A 21,222-nucleotide genomic window follows, 5' to 3' on the forward strand; every position below is an offset into this window, starting at 1 on the left:
TTCATTATTAATAAAATAGGTCATAACAATAGGTTTTAAGTGAGAAATAAAAAATACAAGTCCCAAAACAAAAAATGTTCGGAGCATTATTGTTAAGAAAAATAGAGGAAAAGATTTACAAAAAATATGTCGGTATCGGGCTTGAAATATGTACAATGAAAGGGTTCTTTATTTAAAGAACAAACAAAGATAAGTTTTACCTGTGGGAGCCTGATTAAACACAACAAATAAGAGAGTAAAAATGTAGTATAAGAACTAAAAAAAAAAACCAAAATAGCACAAGAAAGAAAGAAGAAAGATGAAGTTATCCGAGGCAAGTGATATCCCTTTCTCCTTAAGACAATATTGTCCCACAATGGTACTTACGGTTCACGACACTTCTATCTCAAGATACAATAGATTCAACTTATGGTAGTAACACTTCAAACAACAAGTTATGACGAACTTTAGAAGGAATTCTTTTTGTACAAGGAAAATGACTTATGAAATGATTTTAGAAAGATTTTGCAAGAGATTTATGAAATGCTCGATGCAAATATGAGATAATATGCAAAAAGGACGTCCAAAGGGTCCTATTTATAAAGGATGAGAGATTGTGGGTGAAATAGTGTAGGCAAACCTCACAATCTTTCAAACATAAGCAACACTTCTTGTAACTAGCTCGTTGCTAGACTCTCCCTCGAGAGAGAGTGTCAATTTTTGAACATAATGTTTTTTGTTCACTCGTTGTTGGCTTACTGGTCGAGCGATAATCAAGCAACATTCCCAAACAAAAACAGACAGTTTTCTCTACTTTTCTTCTAACTTCGGTACGCAATTTCTCATTCATACCATGACAATCTACTTGACGAGTAGAATAAATTAGTTTATTTATATTTGTAATTTGACCATCAGATCAAGTTTGAATATTTGGCCAAAATTGACACGAAAGTTACTTTTCCAACTTTTGGTTTCATACTTAACCAATTTTACTTAATTTTTCATACAAATTTCCAACAATCCTCCAGATGAATGGAAATTCAAACATGCATATGCAATGCTATATGAAAATATGATGCATTGTGTGTGTGTGTGTGTGTGTGTGTGTGTGTGTGTGTATATATATATATATATATATATATAGAGAGAGAGAGAGAGAGAGAGAGAGAGAGTAAAAAAACACTCCATCAGGCAAGGTTGCGGTTTTGAACCTCCCTTAGTGAAAATATTGTCGGACTTAGCTAATTGTTGAACGTGATATCTAGAACCGTTCAGCCGTTAGTGTAAGTCAAGGCAACAATACTCACATAGATGTCTTCCCAAATCCATTTATAGTTCTTATGACTTAGTTCATTTTGGCCCTGAATCGCACTTGGGGTTTCATAAGTGTTTAGAGAATGTAAGCCTCGGACAATTCTCATTGAAGCAGCCTCATTTCACACTTATATAAGTGACTTCCTATAAAGAGTATTCTGTCCTACTCCAATAGACTTTATCAAGATATAGGAATCATTAAAAGAGCATCTTAACCTCTAAACACTCTACAGAAAATACTTTAATAACCTAGGAATGAGTTAGGAAAATGATTTCGTAAGTGCTTCGTGAATCTTCATAACTTAGCTATCCATTTGAACCAAGATCTTGGGATCTCCAATCAATAAGGTAGTGTTACCATTACAAAAACTCATGCAGTAGACTTTAATCCTATTCCTCTTGATAGGCAACATACATGATCTCTAGGCAAGCTTTCGAAAGTGGATCGATGATGTTCTCCTTTGATTTCACATTATCTATGGAGATGATGCTGTTTGAGATAAGTTGTTTAATAGTATTGTGTCTACGATGTATATATCTAGACTTACCATTATACATGCTACATCTAGCCCTTCTAATAGCCTATTGACAATCACAGAGTATCTAATTACAAGTATTAGCTTAGGCCAACATGGAATGTCTTCCAAGAATTTACAAAGCCATTCTGCTTCTTCTCCAAATTTATCCAAAGCAATGAACTTAGATTCCATCATTAATCGAGCTATACACATCTGTTTTGTCAATTTTCATGAGATAACAGCTCCACCAATGGTAAATGCATAATTACTAATAGACTTGGAATCCTTCATGTCGAATATCCAATTCATGTCACAATATCCTTCTAATAACGCAAGATATTTTGAGAAGTGTAATTTATAGGTTAAGGTGTATTTCAAGTGCCCAAGAACCCTTATCAACGTTTTCAATGATCATGGCTGGGATTATTTGTGAATTTATTAAGTTTATTCACAACAAACACTATGTCTGATCGAGAGTAATTCGTAATATACATTAGACTGCCAATCACTTGTGAGTACCTTAGTTGTGACAGAACACATTTGCTCGTATTTTTGACAAAGTGTAAACTTATGTCAATAGTAGTTTTTGTAGGACTTTCCCCAAACACATTATACTTCTTATGTATACTCTCAATATAGTGAGATTGAGAAAGTACAGTTCCTTCCGATATTCTAGAGATCTTAATTCCTAGTATCACATTAGCCTTACATATGTCTTTCATGTCGAAATGCTTTGTTAGCATTTTCCTTGCCCATTATCAACATATCATCTGCATATAGACATAATTACATAGGAATTTAGTGTATGTTTTATCTATACACATTTGTCACACTCATTTATTTTGAATCCGTTTGATAACATTGCTTTGTGAAACTTGTGGTGCCCTCTTTAGGAGCTTGTTTCAATCCATACAAGGACTTAACGAGTTTACAAACCTTATGTTTATGATTAGAAGAAACGAACCCTTTAAGTTGCTCCATGTATATCTCCTTTTCTAACTCACCATTTAGGAATGTCATTTTTACATCCACTTGATGAGTGTCAAGTTTATGTAATGTCACAATTGTAATAAACAACATTGTCGATGTGATTCTAGTCACAGGTGAGTAGGTATCAAAGAGGTCAAGTCCTTTGTTTTGCCTATATCTTTTACCAACCAACCTAGCCTTATACTTGTCAATGGATCCATCAGGTTTCAAATTCTTTTTGAATATCCATTTACATCCTAAAGGCTTCTTTTTGTATATCCTTTTACACCCTAAAGTGTTATTTATTTAAAGAACAAGGAAAGATAAATTTAACCTGTAAAAGCGTGATTAAACACAAAAAATATGAGGGTAGAAATGTAGTATATGAACTAAACAAACCCAAAATAACATAAGAAATATAGAAGAAAGATGAAGTAATCCGAGGTAAGCTATCTCACTTTCTTTTTAAGACAATATTGATCTACAACGATGCTCATGGTTCACGACACTTGTCTTTCAAGATACAATGGATTCAACTTATTGTAATAACATTTCAAACCATGAGTTACAGTGAACTTTTGAAGGAATTCCCTCTCTACAAGGGAAACAACTTATGGAATGATTTTGGAAAGATTTTGCAAAAGATTTATGAAATGCTCGATGCAAATAGGAGATGGTATGCAAAAAGGACGTCTAAAGGGTCATTTATAGAGGATGAGGGGTCGTGGGCAAAAGGGTGCAGGCCAAACCTTGCAATCTTTCGAACAGAAGTAACACTTCTCGTTGCTAGCCTGTCGCTAGACTCTCCCTTGAGCTAACGTGTTAATTTTTGAGCAGAACATTTTCACTCTTTTGTCACTGGTTTATTGCTTAAGCGATAGCCACGTCGCTCGAGCGACATTGCCAAGCAAAAACAGGTTGTTTCCTCTATTTTTCTTCCAACTTTGGGCCATAAATTTTCATTTATATGAAACTGGTTTCGAGATTTCAAAATATACCACAACGATATATTCGTTGAATAGAGCAAGTTGGTATATTTACATTTGTAATTTGACCATTGGATCAAATTCAAATGATTGGCCAAATTTGACATGAAACTCACTTTTTGAACTTTTGATTTTCATATTTAACAAATTTTACTCAAATTTTCAAACAAATTTCCAACAAAATATAGAGTAATAACTAAGAACTACCTTTACAATTTTCTATAAGCAATATTACTTTTGCTTCTCAGAAATCTTTTGCAATTAAAGTCGGCATAGTTGTTTAAGAGTTTAACGTGATTTTAGTGTTACGTGATGATCGTCGAATGTCATAAAAAAACTTAACCTTCTTCGTTGAACCATTTCACATGAAATGACTAAATCTAATTTTATGTTGATCCTATATCATGAAAGTAGGGGCCAACTTGCTTTTAACGATAAATATGGAACCTAACCACATCAGTAAAAGATACAACAGCAGATAATGGAAAAATGGTATGTTTCATTCATTTTGTAATGCCAGTATTGTATTAAATTTTTTTGCCTATGTTAATCCTATAATTTGGCCCTATGATACAGTAGAGATTAATGGTAAGTGATGGATGTATTACAGGAAAATATTTTTAGTAATACATTCTAAAATATTGCCAATAATCCTAGAATATTTTCATCACATTCTATCATGCCCCGCAAGACCGTGCTTCCATCATAGATGCTAATTTTGGATCGATGAAGGAGAAATAGTTTGCGAGATAGAGTATTGGTGAGTGAATCTGCCAATTGGTCATTTATGTGGACATGATACACATGTAGTCCGTTGTTGAAAGTTTGATCCCAAGCGAAATGAAAGTTAATGGCGACATGCTTCATGCAAGAATGGAAGACTAGATTTTTGCTTAAGTAGCATCAATATTATTGCAGAAGATAGTTGGAACAGTTGTAACGTTCCAAATTTTTATTACTAGCTGTTAGATTTAAATTTAGGACTTAATTGCTTATTATTAAAGTCTAATGAATTAGTTATTGACTAAGAGTTTGAGGGCCTAAGGTGAAGAATTATTTTGGAAGTTAGATGAAATCATGCTTAAAATATGTGTAAATATGCCAAATGGTCATGATTAAAGATGATTTATTGGCCACGTGCATTATTCACACCCCATTTCAAGCCAATGTAATTGATTTGACCAAATAAAGGAAATTGATTGGGCCACATGCATTATTTACATTAAGTTTTAAGCTAATTGAATTGAGTTGACCATTTATGTATTGAGCATGCTTAACATCTAGGTATTTCCTTTCATTTTTCTACACATGGTCAAGAATCTACACTATAAATATGGACAAAACCAACACTAGATTACCCTTCACCAACTATTTACACACTCTCCCTCTCTACCTCTATTACTTTGTCTCTCCACCTTTACAATTTCTCTTGTCCTTTCTATATTAAATATAGTCATGCACTTACACAATCACATGTGAATAATCAACCCAAATGCTGCTCAAGGATCTATATGCAACAATCATACCTTTCATCATTTTGAATTGTCCAGTGTAAAATAAGTTATGCTTTATGGCATCTGATGTTTATGTATGTAATATTTCTATGGTTGTGTTATGTTTTGGTCCATGTTACGTATATTTTATTCAGAATGGACCTGAGTTTAATATCGCTACGCACAAGAATTTAGCACCATATAAGTTCGGTCTAATTTTCGTGTTTTCCTATATACAAGTTATGAATTTTTTGTAGAAATACATATACGAATTCATTAACACATGCTTATTGAGAGTTATTCTCACCCTATTATGGCTTTACGTTTAAATAATTGCTGATTTGAGGCGATTGGTATGGAGATGGCTTAAGGTGGCAAAAATTTTAACAATAAAATTATTATGTTGCCAAACTATTAATATTTCTTTTGATTTTAAATAGTTTAAGATATTTCTCATTTCAAATTAATTTATTAAACTCATTATATATCAAATATATTTTTGCTTTTCAAGGAATTTTTCAATTCAAATACTATTCTTTGAATTATTAATTTGAAATAAGTTATTAGTTTTAAATAAATAAGTTTTAATAAAAATTAAACAATTTCTTGCATGCAAAGTCATATTCCAAGTCGTCACCCCTTGAATTAGGTATATCATAAGTTTCATCGTCGTATATAATATTTTTAATTTATATGCGCATACAATTATGTTAGTCATGTAAAGAATGCAATTTATGAACTCATAAATAAGTACGACTTTATGAAAATTAAAAGTATCGTGAGTTAATTGTTTATATATGGTAGAATAACATATTAACGAGACATGTCATGCTTTTATTGAATTATAGTACTCAAAATGATACAAATAATTGTGTGTGTGTGTGTACACTATGTTATTACTTGAATTCAATTGTTGAAAATTGTAGCAAAAGATTTAGAAAACCTTTAAACTATGATATGCCAATAAAGAAGAAGAAGAAGAAGAAGAAGAAGAAGAAGAAGAAGAAGAAGAAGAAAAATAATAATAATAATCGTCATCATCACATGTTAGGTACATCTAGTTTCCACGTATTTTTTAAGTTTTCTTGATTTGAGTGTTCACAAGATTGAAAAACTTTATCAAAAGGATCTAAACTGTTTAAGGAGAGCTTGAAATTTAAGTAGTCCACTTGTGATCCCCTTCTCCCTTGGAAGTCTTTTAGTTGCACATTATTCAAATCAACAAGACGAAAAGCAATACCTCAAATCCACTAAAAAATCTATTTCTAGAGACTTTTAAGAAAAAATTGTTTTTAGAAACATCTATTCTAAAAAGATTCCTATTTTATAGAACTTCTATTTTATTTTTTTTTTTGAAAATCCCTATTTTAAGGTTATGCTGTTCCTTAAGGTAGAGCTAACACAATGTTGAACAACTCCAACAACCTCAATAGCCCAAGCAACCCCAACCTAACGGGGTTAACCCACAATTTGCTTAGCAATTCCTCAACATGATACGTACATTTGCTCAAGCGACAACACTACTACAACCACCATGACTGCCTACAAGATTAACATTATTGCCACGACCACGACAAACTTCGACAGCAACAGAAGACAGAAGGAACACAACTGATGTGTCGAGGAACTATTCAAGAAATAGTACCCCCAACCTTTGAGGGTGGTTTAGATCCTTTAGAAGTAGAAGATTGGTTGGCGGGGATAGAAAGGATCTTCGATCTTATTGACTGTCCAGACTCCAAAAAAGTTATATGCGCAATCTTTATGCTAAGGCCATGCGTTGATGGGACTCAACCTTAAGGTTAAGTGCCCGCGGACATATCTGGACACGAACTAATTCAAGGAGAGCTTTCTGATGAATTATTTTATTTTCATTTCTAATTTCAAAGATTTTAATTGTGTGTGTCTTCATTGTTAATTTGAATCAACTCTTGTGTAATTGGAAGAAAAACTCTTCGAGGAATCGACTCAGACTCAAAAAATCCACTTTACTACTTGAATGTGGCCCTGCACTTGCGGTGTCATACACCACAAAAATGTCTCAAATGTTCATGCAAAGATGCATTTTTTCCATGAAAAGGTGCCAAAAAAGGAACCAGAAATTTCAAATCCAACAGTCAAAAAATTGGCTTGGGCGAGGTTTTGGTCTCTGGTTGTTGAAAGCAGAAAGTCCCAAGGCTAAAATTTTAGCTCCTTAATATTTTCTTCTCATTTTCTGTATTTTCTTACTTACTCTACACACCCATATGGATGTATTATCATTCCAATATACTCATCATTATAAATTGAACTCCAAATTATAGCACATGTTAGATCATTCTTCCGGTAAAATCTAATAAATAGAATAATCTATTTGCTCCATTTATAGCCTGAATTCAAATAGTAGATTTAATACTTTAATGCTAGATTGGTGTCCCATTTGAATCTAATTTGATGGTAATTGATAATATTTCTCATTCATGTAAAAAGAACTACTCCTAATGACCGAGTGAAACGTAGGCTACAAATTAAGGGCTCGTGAGATGGGAATATTAGACTCCTCCATTTTTAGTATGGTAGTTACACTATTTATAATTAATAATCATTTTCTGTTGTGATGTTTTTCTTCATTCCCTGCTTCTTTAGTTGTGGGATTTTCCTTCCTTCTATAAACTATTTAGCCTAATCAGTCTCGATTGATGTTTCCTATAAAATCTGTGGCTTTTTATTTTTATTTTATTATTTTTCCTTTTTTACATTAGCAATACTAGACAGACATAATGAATCAACCAAGTATGGGTGTTACAAGCATGTCACAACTTTCATTTGATGTTAAGATTGGTATTTCCAGAACTTAATATAATTGGAAGTGTTGTGATTTTTTCTTCTCGACTTGCAACTTGAGCATAGAGTGAATGAAGTTAAGCAATTTTACTTGACTATAGAAATAAAGCAGTCTAGCATATCTTGAAATGCCCCAATTTTGGTCGATAAAGATAAGAAGAAACATGTTCCCAAAATGAAGAAGCTGCAATAGGATGGATCACGTAGGAAAGCTGCAGATGCAAAGAGAATGCAAGAGCTAATGCGTCAGTTTGGTACTATATTTCATCAGGGTGGTCACAAACTTCAGCTTCTTGGTTAAATAATGTACTCTGAAATGCATAGTCCAACTGCCATCGAAAAAAGATTTCCTAAAATAGTACTGTGTGAAGATTTTTGTTTAATTTGTTGAATATGTTTTAAGATCTCTTATTCCATTAAGCTGTAAGTAATAATGCTTCAAAAGCTTAAAACAAATTAATTGAATGATGATGAAGTATGCTTCTTTGTTTGGCCTCAGGAGTGATTTGGTAAATCTTGAAGAATTAGCAACTACCTGAGTTGACTCTTAGAGTATGTTTGGAAAGTGTTTATAAATGGTTTAAATTATAATAGACAGAAATGAATAGTGGATAAGTGGGTAATACTTGTGGATCCTTTGAAATATGTGGATAAAAAATGACTTGAGTATTTATAAACATGACCCAAACATAAGCTTATATCTACTCTTAGGGTGGTGTCTCTCTAGTGTCACGTATTGACACCCAGGATGATTTTTATTAAATGATTTTGCAAGCCTTTGTCTTTTGTCTAAGCTGGTGGAAGTTAGAATATAGTTCTTCCACTCTAGATATTCACTACCTTTTTGTTATTTATGGAGATAATATGTACTACTTTCCTCAAACTAGAGATGGAATAATAGTAGGGACTAGGGAGGATTAAGATGCTAAAGAATTAGAGGTTCAAAGTACATCATGTATAGTATTTGGTAGTGAAATGGTTGTTTTGTAATGAACAAATGAAATATCAAGTTTTAATCCAAAAAAGTGTAATTAAACACAACAAAATTTGGAAAACAAAATTTTATGGTATACAAAGAAAAAAAGGAAAATATGGTTTCGAATGGTTATGGAGGTGTTTTGCAAGAGTTTTGATGTAATGCTTAATGCAAAAATGATATATGATGCATAATAGACGTCCAAATGGTCATATTTATAGAGGATGAGAAGTTATGAGTGAAGTGAAGGGCTTTAAACTCAGCAAGCTTACAAAGGGAAGCATCTCTTGCTGTCGTTGGTCTCTCACTCAAGCGCCAGTATCAAATTTTTAAAGGAATATTTCCTGCTCGCCTGTTGCTCGATCAGCAGTCCCATTGCTCGAGCATTAGGCGAGCGACGGAGTTAGGCAATTTTTTGACAAGTTTTTTCTCTTTTCTTCCAAACTTTGGACCACAATTTTCTCACTGATCCGAAATAGGTTTTAGGATTCCAAATATACCACAACAATTTACTATACCAGTAGAGCAAGCTAGTCTATTTACATTCATAATTTGATTATCGGATCAAGTCTGAATGTTTGGCCAAAGTTGACACGAAATTTACTTTTTCACAATTCTTGGTTTTAATATTTAACCAATTTTTTCCCAAATTTAAACCAATTTTCAACAATCCCTCACATGAATGAAAATATAAACATGCATATACAATGTGAAAACTTTATGATGCATCGTAGAGAGAGAGAGCAAAAAAACATTGCATCATTAGATAAGATAGCTTTTGGTTTTGAACATTCCTTAGTGAAATACCATTAGACTTACTTGGCTAATTAGTGAACATGATGTCTTGAACCACTCAGCCCTTGATGTAAGTCAAGACAACAATACTAACACAGATTTCTTCTCTAAATCATCCTTATTTCTCATGACATACTTTATTTCGGCCCTGAACCACTTTTGTGCTTCATAAGCATTTAGAGAATTTTAGCCTCGAACAATTCTCATTGAAGCGGCCCCATTTTGCACTTACATAGGCGACCTCCTTTTAGAAGTATTATGTCCTACTCCACTTAACTTGATTTAGATATAGGAACCATTGAAAAAGTATCTTAACCTTTAATCACTCTGTAAAAAACACTTTAATATCATAGGAATGAGTTAGAAAATAATTTCTCAAGTGCTTCATTGAATCTTGATAACTTAGTTATTCATTTGAACCAAGAACTTGGGATCGCCAGTCAACAATGTAGAGATACATTACGAAGATTCTTACATAGTAGGCTTTAATCCCGATCCTTTTGTAAGTAGATCCATGATGTTCCCAATTGATTTCATATAATCTATGAAGATGATACCATTAGAGATTAGTTATTTTATAGTAATTTGTATACGACGTATATGTCTAAACTTACCATTATATATGCTATTTCGAGCCTTTCTAATAGTCGACTAACCATCACAACGTATACTTATTGCAAGTATTGGCTTGGGCCAACATGGAATATCTTCCAAGAAGTTACGAAGCCATTCTGCTTCTTTTCCAACTTTGTCCAAAGCAATGAACCCCGGTTCCATCATTGATTGAGCTATATATGTTTGCTTTGTTGACTTCATCACATAGCAGCTCCACCAATGGTAAATAAATAACCGCTTGTAGACTTAGAATCCTTCATGTCGGATATTCAATTTGCATCACAATATCCTTCTAATACCGCAAGATATTTTGTAAAGTGTAATCCATAGAATAAGGTATACTTCAAATACCTAAGAACCTTTGTTAAAGCCTTCCAATAATCAGAGCTTGGATTATTTGTGAATCTACTAAGTTTATTTACAGCCAAAGCTATGTCCGATCGAGTACAGTTCGTAATATACATTAGACTACCCATAACCTGTGAATAATTTAGTTGCGATACACATTTACCCGTATTTTTGACTAAGTCTATACTCGTGTCAATAAGGATTTTTGCAAGACTTTCTTGAAGTAGATTTTTACCTTTTAGTATACTATCAATTTAGTAAAATTGTTAAAGTATAATTTCATCTGATGTTCTAGAGATCTTAATTCCTAATATCACATTAGTTGTACTCAAGTCTTTTATATCAAAATGTTTTCTTAACATTCTCTTGGTGACATTATTTTGTGACTACTGCACAGTATTAACATGTCATCTACATATCGACATAAAATCATATAGGCTTTTGGTGTGCATTTTATGTATACACACTTATCAAACTTGTTTATCTCAAATTTGTTTAACAACATCATTTTGTCAAAATTTTGGTGTCATTGTTTAGGAACTTGTTTCAATCTATAAAACGACTTATCGAGTTTAAACCTTTTGTTTGTGATTAGGAAAGACCAATACTTTTGGGTTGCTCCATATAAAGCTCATCTTCTAACTCACCATTTCAGAATGGCATTTTTACATCCATTTGATGATTTCGAGATTGTGAATTCCACAATTGCAATTAACAACTTTATTGAAGTGATTCTTGTTAGTAGTGAGTAAGTATCAAAGAAGTCAAGTCCTTCATTTTGTCCATATCTTTCGACAACTAATCAAGCCTTATATTTATCAATAAATCCATCCGGTTTGAGTTTCTTCTTTAAAATTTGTTTACACCCTAAATGCTTATTTCCAGAAGATAAATCAACTAATCCCAAGTATGGTTTTCGATATAGAATTTATCTTTTCATTGAAAGCTTCTTTCCAATGCGGTGCATCCGATGTAGACGTTGCTTCATTGAAACTCTTTGGATCATTCTCTACCATATAGGTTAGAAAATATGGGCCAAACATCACGTATGTTCTAGTCCTACATCTTGGTTCTTCCTCATTTAAAGTGTTATTTGTAGTATCATAAGTCCTTTTATTTGAACTTGCACTCTTCTTGTCTTTACATGGAAAAACATTTTCGAAGAATAACCCATTCTTTATGGTTCCTTCATATACATTTTGAACTTCAAATTTGTGTACAAGGAAACAATAAACACTACTATTATTGGCATATCCAATAAATATACAATCAATCATCTTGGGACAAATTTTTACTTGTTTAGGTTTAGGTATTTCAACCTTAGCCAAACACCCCATACTTTCAAGTGTTGGTAGGACGTCCTTTCCATAATTCATATAGAGCTTCTTCCATTTTGTTAAGGGATATCTTGTTAAGAATAATATTTGTAGTTGAAATAGCTTTTCCCCACAAGTTCCATGTTAGACCCAAACTTAACAACATTGCGTTCATTATTTTTTAAGAGTTCGATTTTTGCGTTCAGTAATCTCATTCAATTGAGGTGAGTAAGGTATTGTTGTTTGATGAATGATTCTATGTTCTGAACAAAATTCTTCAAATGGTGCATCATATTCTTCTCCTCTATCACTACGAATATTTTTTATTCGTTTACCAAGTTGAGTCTCAACTTCTGCCTTGTAATATTTGAAGGCATCTAAAGCTTTATCTTTACTCCTTAGTACAAACTTGTACAATCATCAATGAAAATAATGAAGTATTTTTTACCACCTTTAGTTTGAACAAATTTCAAATTACAAATATCGCTATGTATTAATCCTAAAGGTGTCGTGTTCCTTTGAACAGAGTGAAATGATATTTTAACGAACTTTGCTTCAACACATACTTCACATTTATGATTAGGATCAATCTAAAGTGCCAAAATTAAACTTTGATTCATAAGTTTGCCCAAAAATTTATAATTGATGTATCATAATTAACTATACCACAAATAAGATAACTCAAATATATAAACTGAATTAAAATATTTATTCATGATGCTCTGCTTTAGTACAATTGTAGGAACATTCATTTTGAACATTGCATCACACATGTATCATTTCCCAACATACATGACATTCTCAGTGAGTACATCGGATACAAATACAAGCTTGAAGCCATTTTTTCCAAGTAGAGATTTGGATATAAGATTATTGCGAATGCCTGGTATATGTAGGACATTGTTGAGGACAAATTCTTTACCATATGTCATTTTCAAAGTAACTTTCTTTATCCTTCAACTTTAAAGCTTAGAGAATTTTCCATGAAGAGTTGTTCTCCATCCAATTCTTTGTAGTTAGAAAACATTGTCTTGTCTGCACACACGTGACGGTAGCACAAGTATCAACCCACCACTCCCTTAAATTTCCAACGTTGTTGCATTCAGAAACAATTGCAGATAGATTCCTTCTACAACATTTGCATGTGCATTTTTTCTAGGCTTTTAACATTCATTTGAATGATGTTCAACTTCTCTACAATTGTAATAGTTGCCTTTAAATTCTTTGGCTTTCTTGAAGTTATCTCTTTGAGGTGCATCACTAGAGATCTAACGCTTCTTATCGACAACTTTCGAACCAATTTCTACAAAGTTCGTTCCAAGTTGGACAATATACCTTCTTTTGATTTTTCTATTGTCTTCTTCAATCCTCAAACGGACTATCAGTTCCTCCAACTTCATCTCATTGCATTTGTCCTTGAGATAGATCTTGAAATCTTTCCACAACGACGGGAGTTTTTTCAATGATGGCTGCAACTTGGGAAGATTCACTTAGGTCCTCTTTTCGCATATATGTCATGAAGTAGAACTTGAAGTTCTTGTACTTGACTTATTACGATTTTGGAGTCTACTATTTTGTAGTCCAAAAATTTGCCAACTAGGAACTTTTTTTCTTCCGACATCCTCGATTTGTACTTTTTTCTCCAATGAATCCCATAGATCATTAGCCGAGTCCTTCGAACTATACACTCCTTAATAGTTTTGGTTGTGAAACTATGAAGGAAAAGAAATTGCCTAATTGTTCGTACCCTCGAGCATTCCATTCAAATGTGTATTTTTTTCGAAGTGTTACTGTTACAACCCATATTATTTAGTCAAAGTCAAAACTTGAATATTCAAAATCCAAGTCAACTAGGGACTTAAATGAAAGAATTGATTTTATTGGGTGTTAAATTGACCAAATTATTTTATTGAGGTTTATTTTACAATTTATAAAAATTGAAGGTTCAAGATGGATAAAATTTAATTTTGGCGATTTACTTATATATTATTGAAAGTAAGGGACTACTTTTGCAAAAGGAAGTTAATGGGCCAATTAAAACCCAATTGTCAATTCATTTTACACATACATACATATCCATAGAGCTAGGAACGCAGAGAAGAACCTGGAAAAATCGAGAGAAAGAGGAAGAAAAAGAAAAAGGGGGAAAAAAAGAAAGAGGAAGAGGAAGAAGGAAGATGTAGTGTCTATTCTTCAAGTATAGGTTTTCAATTTCTCCTTCTACTCAAAAGGTAAGTGAAAATATTTTAATTAAATTTTTAGGGTTTACGAACAATTTGCCTTCATTCGAAGTTTAGCAAGAATTAGAGGTTATTGACATATATTTGAGGTATTAAACATGAACATGTCAAATAATTTCATATTGAAAGATGGGTGTTGAAGAAAATGAAACTTTGAAAATGGGTTTATTAAATAGATAGTTATTCTTTAATTTTCTTGAGATCATATAACGTCAAACATTTAAATTAAGGAATTGGGGGTTGATTTCTCTATTTTTAAGTAAGTATTATAAGCAATTTTTGAACAAAATCCTACACAGGTGCTGATTTTGTAATTTTGCCCAGAAAAATGCCATTTCTGTCAATTGTTTTGGTGATAATTTTCGGTGTACAGAAACTTGTTTTACACTTCCATATTCTGGAATTTTAGTATTGTTTTTGTCTAAATTATGTAGTAGACTAAATTATGTATAAGGTATTGAATTTAAGCAAGTGCAAGTGATTTAATGGATTTGATAATGAATAATGATTAGTTGATAAATCATTAGAGAAGAAAAATTGGGAATTCATTCAAGTATCGAGAAATGGAGATTCAAGAGAAAATTTGAAAGTTGAGGAATTAAGTGGTGACTTTGCATTAGTTTAATTGTCATATTTTAATTTGAGTTATTATACTGTTATTTTAGGTAATGACGTGAAAGTTTAAAGATGCCCGTTAATTTAGCTAAATTTTTATCCATAGAGCTGTGAGTGGATAAAAAATTATTTTTCATAAATTACTATTTATTAAATTTATCTTAGATTAAAAATTTTATTATTTCATACAGTTGATTTGATAGCACGATTTTTATAATAAAGTTGATATAAGCAATCATTTTTAAAGTTAAATTCAATTCAGTTAAATTATTTCAGTGGCATACTATTTCAATATTAAATAATTCAGCATATTTAAAAAAAAATTTAAAATCACCAAAAAGTACCAAGGTAATTACACTAGTCTACACACTATGAATGTGTTTTCACAGTGCATGATCCCATATGGTTATTTTACTTGCTCTGCACTTGCGTGAATGTGTTTCCATAGTGTATGACCAGTTATTGTGATTTTACTTGCTCTGCACTATTGTGAATGTGTTTCCATAGTATGTGACCAGAATTACAGAATTTCAGCTCCGCCCGCGTATGACCAGAATTTTAGAATTTCAAAATTACAGAATTTCAGAATTATAGAATTGAATAGCTTTGCCATGTCTATCGGTACTAATCGATACATGAGTAAAGTTATTCATTGAGTACTTTTTTGATGTGATTTTTCAGTATTTCTACAACTTATCAAATTTCAGATTATAGAATTCAGTTAATTCAGTTTTTAGAATAAAGCTTTCAGCTTATAATATTGAACAGCATGAATATTTCATAGATTTTCATGGATATCATATTATTTATGTCATTATATTTTACAGTTGCTTATCTAGGATTAAGAACAAAGAATTTTATGATGAAATTATGTTTAGTTTTAAAAGTGTTATCAGATTTCAAAATTTCTAGAAGTTTTAGTAGTTCAAGAATTTTCAGAAAATATATATAAATAGAAAAATATATTTATTTGCAAATTATCCACTCACTAAGCTATAAGCTTATACATCTTTTCGCCATTTTTTTTATCAAATAGCAGCCGAATTGAGCAGCTTTGGACCCTGTTGAACCATTGAATTGAGTTACGTTTCGTAGGTTGTATGACATCCTTTTACAATATGTGTTCTTTTGGAGTACATGTATCTTAAATAAGAAAAATTCATCATGGGCACATTACATATTTGACGTATTTGGTGTGTTTGAGGATTGTTGGTCGTAAAACAAGTATATTGAATTGCCCGCATTTTATTTGAATAGTTTGTATTCTGAGGGACTGGTGTATCCTGTTTTATTTTATAGGTATTGAATTGAGGAAATTTAAAAAAAAAAAGGTTAAACTCTAACCTTAAGGGTCCCCCACCACTCCTGCCCTGGAGTATCATGAGGGAGGTAAATCGCAGGTTATGCCTCCAAGGATATAGGGTGGAAGGTTATTTGTACACTTGCACTTACCTAAGAGCCAAATCCATATTTCAGGATTCGAACTCTTGACGCAGCAGCTTCAAGTAAAGCTGGATTTCTCCACCCTCCCCTTTTACCACTTGGAGATGTGCCTTGGGGCTTGAATTGAGGAAACTTGGTTATTGTTCAGATGGTTTTAGTTTATATTTTAGAGGAAACTTTGTCAAAATTTTGTTAAAAATATTTTTCAGTCAAGCAAGTCAAAGTTGCCTTGGTGGTGGGTCCAGCGTTTAGCTGTTATCTACCATCGGTGCACGACACGTGTAGAGTCCACTGAGATGATTCGAGATGGGTCGTGTCAGTTACCGCCTTAAAAGAGTTGATAATCCGTTTTAAATTTGTTAAAGCTTTATGAGGTTGACATGCATATTGACGAACTCGGAGAGATGATCGTTAAAAGATGCAGGTCAGTACTAATGCTTGTTCAATTTTGCCATTGTATTCACGTTTTGTGGTTTATATCTCAGAAGTAAGGATACATTCCTCAGTCGCCTGTCGGTTCCTCCGACTCCTTCCCCCTCTACTTCAATCAACAGTGGCACTAGCATTAACTCATTCTAAGGACCTTATGTTTCTCATGCCTGAAATTGAATAGACTGGTTTGTCCTTTATATCAGGCATTTCTGCTTTGTATCAATACGTAAATATTTTAGCTTTTTTACTTTTCCTGACCACAGACATATTCACTCACGTGTCCAATTGTGTAGGAATGAACATGCTTAGGGCCAGATAGAGGAAATGATAATTGAAAATGAAGTATTGGATCCATCAGGATTTTTGATGAGTAGTTTATTTACAACTGTGGTTATTTTTTCTTCCTATCTTGTCGTCACTCAATGGTACTTATGAAAGCATTACTCCAGGCGTATATGTATCTATGTTGGAGAAAAGAAAACTTGGGATTGATCTCTCCAAATTATGTCCTGAAGATCTTAGCAAGGCACTAGATATAATAGCTGCTTCCCATCGAGAGCTGAAAACGTGGAGCTTGACTTCAATGCACGGGTTCATATAAACTTTGTGCTGTACACTTTTTGGGTAATATTCTCTTGGCATATTCATATCTCGGTGAAATGCAGCATGAATCTACTTTGTGGAGGTTGAAATTTTTTGTGAAGGATGCATTAGAATAAGAGCTTGTAGTTCAAGCGAAGACGATGATGATAATGTCACCAACAAAAATGCTGCTACTGCCAAAGATAAGGACAAAAAAGAACTGTGATGCTGCTGCCAAAGTTGTCAAGCGTCGGAATAAGAAGCTCGTTTTCAGCATTTCAAAAAGTATAAAAGAAAGGCCTTAACACTAACCTGTAAGAAGAAAATGAGGACCTTGCAAATCCTAGTGTTCTGATCATTGAGAAGTTCGCTAGCTTTTGCTGAAAACTGACGGGACGACCTTTCACATTGGAGATCTAGCGGCTGTTTGGAGCAGCTTTTCCAAAAAAAAAAAAAAAAAAGGGAGCAATTTTTTTTTACCCTTTTTGGTTTGTCGGGACCCACCCGGAGAGCTTTGGTCAACAAAGATGACTGCAAATGGGTGGCCAACGGTTAAAAAAATAAATTTTTTGCCCTAAAAATTTCGTCCAAATAGGGGCCTAGTAGGGATCCAAATGTTATTAAGCCCCTGTTTTTTTGTATTAAAATCAGATTTTTAGTAGATTTTGATATAAGTTGATAAATGTGTGGTTGAAAAGTTGTAGATTTCATAAAATATATGGTGAAAATTAATTATCGACTTTGATCGAAAGACTCAGATATCAAATAACTTAGATTTTGGATTTTAATTGCTACACCCTCATGACAAGGGTAATTCCCTCATTTGTCCTTAATTTACTGTTTTTTTCCCAGTTCCATAAACTCATACACCATTTACTCTATATTGTTTTTGTTTGTCATGAGTATTTGGAACTTAATTAACAATTTGATGTTCCAGTTTCATAATTATTGCGTCACAGTTAGCTCTCTAAAATTTGACATATGTACAAGAAGCTGATAAATAATTGTCTTTTAAGATATAATTATTAATTCTAGTTTGAAGATAAGTTTCTGGAATAATTTGCATCCAAAGAGAAGTTATGAACCGTTTTGTTGAACTACGCATTGGAAGTCAAATGAGTTTGTCACGTTATGAAGTTAGAAGGTGTAACATATGTGTAGAGAAGTTAAAAGAGTAGTTGATGATTGTGTATTATTTATATGCTTACTTGCAATGCATACTTGTTTTAATGTTGATACAAAAGGCTAAAGTTTGAAGTGAATATTCACTTATATGCCTAACTGTTATAGTTATTTGATATAAAAATGTTGCTTAATTTTTGGGTGTAGATAAATATTAAAGGTGTAGATAAATATTAAGGATGTATTTATGCCACAATTTTTATTTATTTGCACCATATTTTAATTGTAATGAAGGTGTTGCATTTATGTTCTCAACTTTCTTTTGTTACATTTTTATCTCTCACCTTCAATTAATTAATAAACCATGTTCCTAATGACGGTTTCTATCCAAATATTTTGTTAGCATATTTCGAAATTAGGGATAAATATGTACCCGAACATTTATATTATTTATTTTTTTCTCGTTATTTAAAAATGTGATGGACAAACAAATCTTTTTGTAATCTTTTAAGGATTTTCTTTTTTTGATGAAAATCGTCACTAGAGATAAGATGTTCTAATTAATGGAATGTTGACGGTAAGAAATGGACAAACGTTGGAAAAATAAGAGCGACAATGAGTAATTAATTATTGAAGACTTTCGTTGTAATGAAAATATATAGTCACTAAGTGCTCTTTGACCTCCGATTTGTAAGAATATATTTTATAAAAATCGTTTTGTTAGAGTACATCTTATTAAAAAAAAATTATATTTTAAATTTACATGTAAAATTATTAGAAGAATGTGCAGTTAAAAATAATTTTAGAAAGAAAAATGAATTTTAAAGAATGAAGCTCAAGTATGAGCTAAATTAGTAATTGTCAGAAGCTAGCTTTATTGAGGAAGTTAGCAAAAAATAATAATAATAAATAAATAAATAAATAAAAATATTGTCAAGTTTTGAGTAAGCAAACAGTTGTAGGTAACAAAATTATGAGCATTTTTAGTCAATTTCGATTACTTTGTGTTAATGAATGATTTAAATTAGAAATATAGAGCAATGAACAATGGATTAGTGAATAGTACTTGTAAATCTCTTGAAAATGTGGAAATTAAAGTGAAATAAAAGTGATTTGAGTGTTTATAAATATTGCATAAACATGAGCTTTATACAGGCTTAAAAATAAGTAAAAAATAGCGAGAATACAGTATAATATTGTTAACAACAGGAGATATAAAAATGAAGACGTGAGGAAAGATGGAATGGCATAGGTATCAACACCTGGGCTTAGGTATCGACCCCATGCCAACTTGAAGAAAAAAGAGCGTAATTTGGGATAAGGTTTCGACACCGCGGAATCAACACCCTCTGCTTGAAGTCAACACCTATATAATGGTGTGAAGCTCGTATTCATGACTTCTATCAACATCATGAGCTAAAAATCACATGACTGGTAATGTTTTCTTTTGCTCAATGTCCAACTCTAAACATGATGTATATAAAATGATCTATTGTCATTTTGGCTTTCAACTTGACAAATTATATGAAATATAGAAGAACAAAATCTTGGATACGAGGATAGACAACAAATGAACAAATATCGTTTTAATTATCTATACATTGTTATAATGTGCTTGGCTAGTTGTTTGTAATCAATTTAAAATATAAAAAATTAAAAATAACAAATGAATAAATAATATTATTTATGAATCCATAAATATAAATAAAAAATGATTTAAATCCTTATAAATAAATTATAAACTCTTGCCCAACGTGCATGTAACACTCAACAGTTTATATTTAGAAAGAGTTAGTTAAAAAGCCTAGTCAAGGAATGTATTTGGTTAATTATTAACCCTCTCTCGATATTTCTTAGTCAAATGACCTCCAATTATAAAATACAGTAAAAAAAAATAATGTCAAATGTCATAAATATCCCTACCATGGAAAAGACCCTAACACTCTTAGCAATCCAATTAATTCCCTAATTTAATTTTGGGTCTTCAAATCACAATTACTCGTTTTCTCATCTTCAACTACCATGTTGCTACTCTAAAATTCTGTTATTTATTATATTCTTCACCTATTTTAAGTATCTTTTGAGCAATTGAACAAGAGTTTGATAAGCATATTATCTATTTTAAAAATATATCATTTACATTTCAAGAAAGAAGAAAGACACTTTTAGAAATTATATGTAGATTGTACATTTATTATTGAATATAGTATTGAATGATATCTAGTTTTTGTTTTCATATTCAGTATGTCTTTTATGTTGTCTGGATCTATTGAATGATAATTGCACTACAATCGTTATCTATAATGTAGAACGGCCCTCTAGTTGTTATTGCTACGTAGAACGGTACTATCGTATTTAACTGCTGAAAATTGATTTTTTCAACGAAATGACCTCTAATAATGGACTCCATGATGTATATAGCACAGAAAGATTGACCATGTCCCAAATAACAATTGAAATGATATAGCTTTTATCTAAACTTATATAAAAAGGCCAATGAGAAGTTACTGTAGATGCAATAGTAATCCAATCCCATTCTACTGTACAAAATGATGTTCCATTCATTTTTTTTGTTTTTTTTTTGTTTTTGTTTTTGTTTTTTTTCCAAAGTTCCCTTTCCATATTTTTTGCCTTTTCTTCAGGGAATAAAACAACA

General features: G+C 32.0%; 1 long non-coding RNA gene across 2 annotated transcripts; it reads left to right on the forward strand.

Moving 5' to 3' along the window:
* Positions 1–14,211: 14,211 nt before the first annotated feature.
* On the forward strand, positions 14,212–18,266 carry LOC111410266. 2 transcript variants are annotated; one of them, XR_002705634.1, is made up of 3 exons: positions 14,212–14,363; positions 16,287–17,047; positions 17,156–18,266. It is a non-coding gene; the product is annotated as an uncharacterized LOC111410266 (long non-coding RNA). The 2 variants fall into 2 exon arrangements; XR_002705635.1 differs by having other exon boundaries at positions 16,640–17,047.
* The last annotated feature ends 2,956 nt before the right edge of the window (positions 18,267–21,222 follow it).

This window comes from Olea europaea, chromosome 15, assembly GCF_002742605.1.
Source record: "Olea europaea var. sylvestris chromosome 15, O_europaea_v1, whole genome shotgun sequence".
In the NCBI taxonomy this organism is placed as follows: Eukaryota; Viridiplantae; Streptophyta; class Magnoliopsida; order Lamiales; family Oleaceae; genus Olea; species Olea europaea.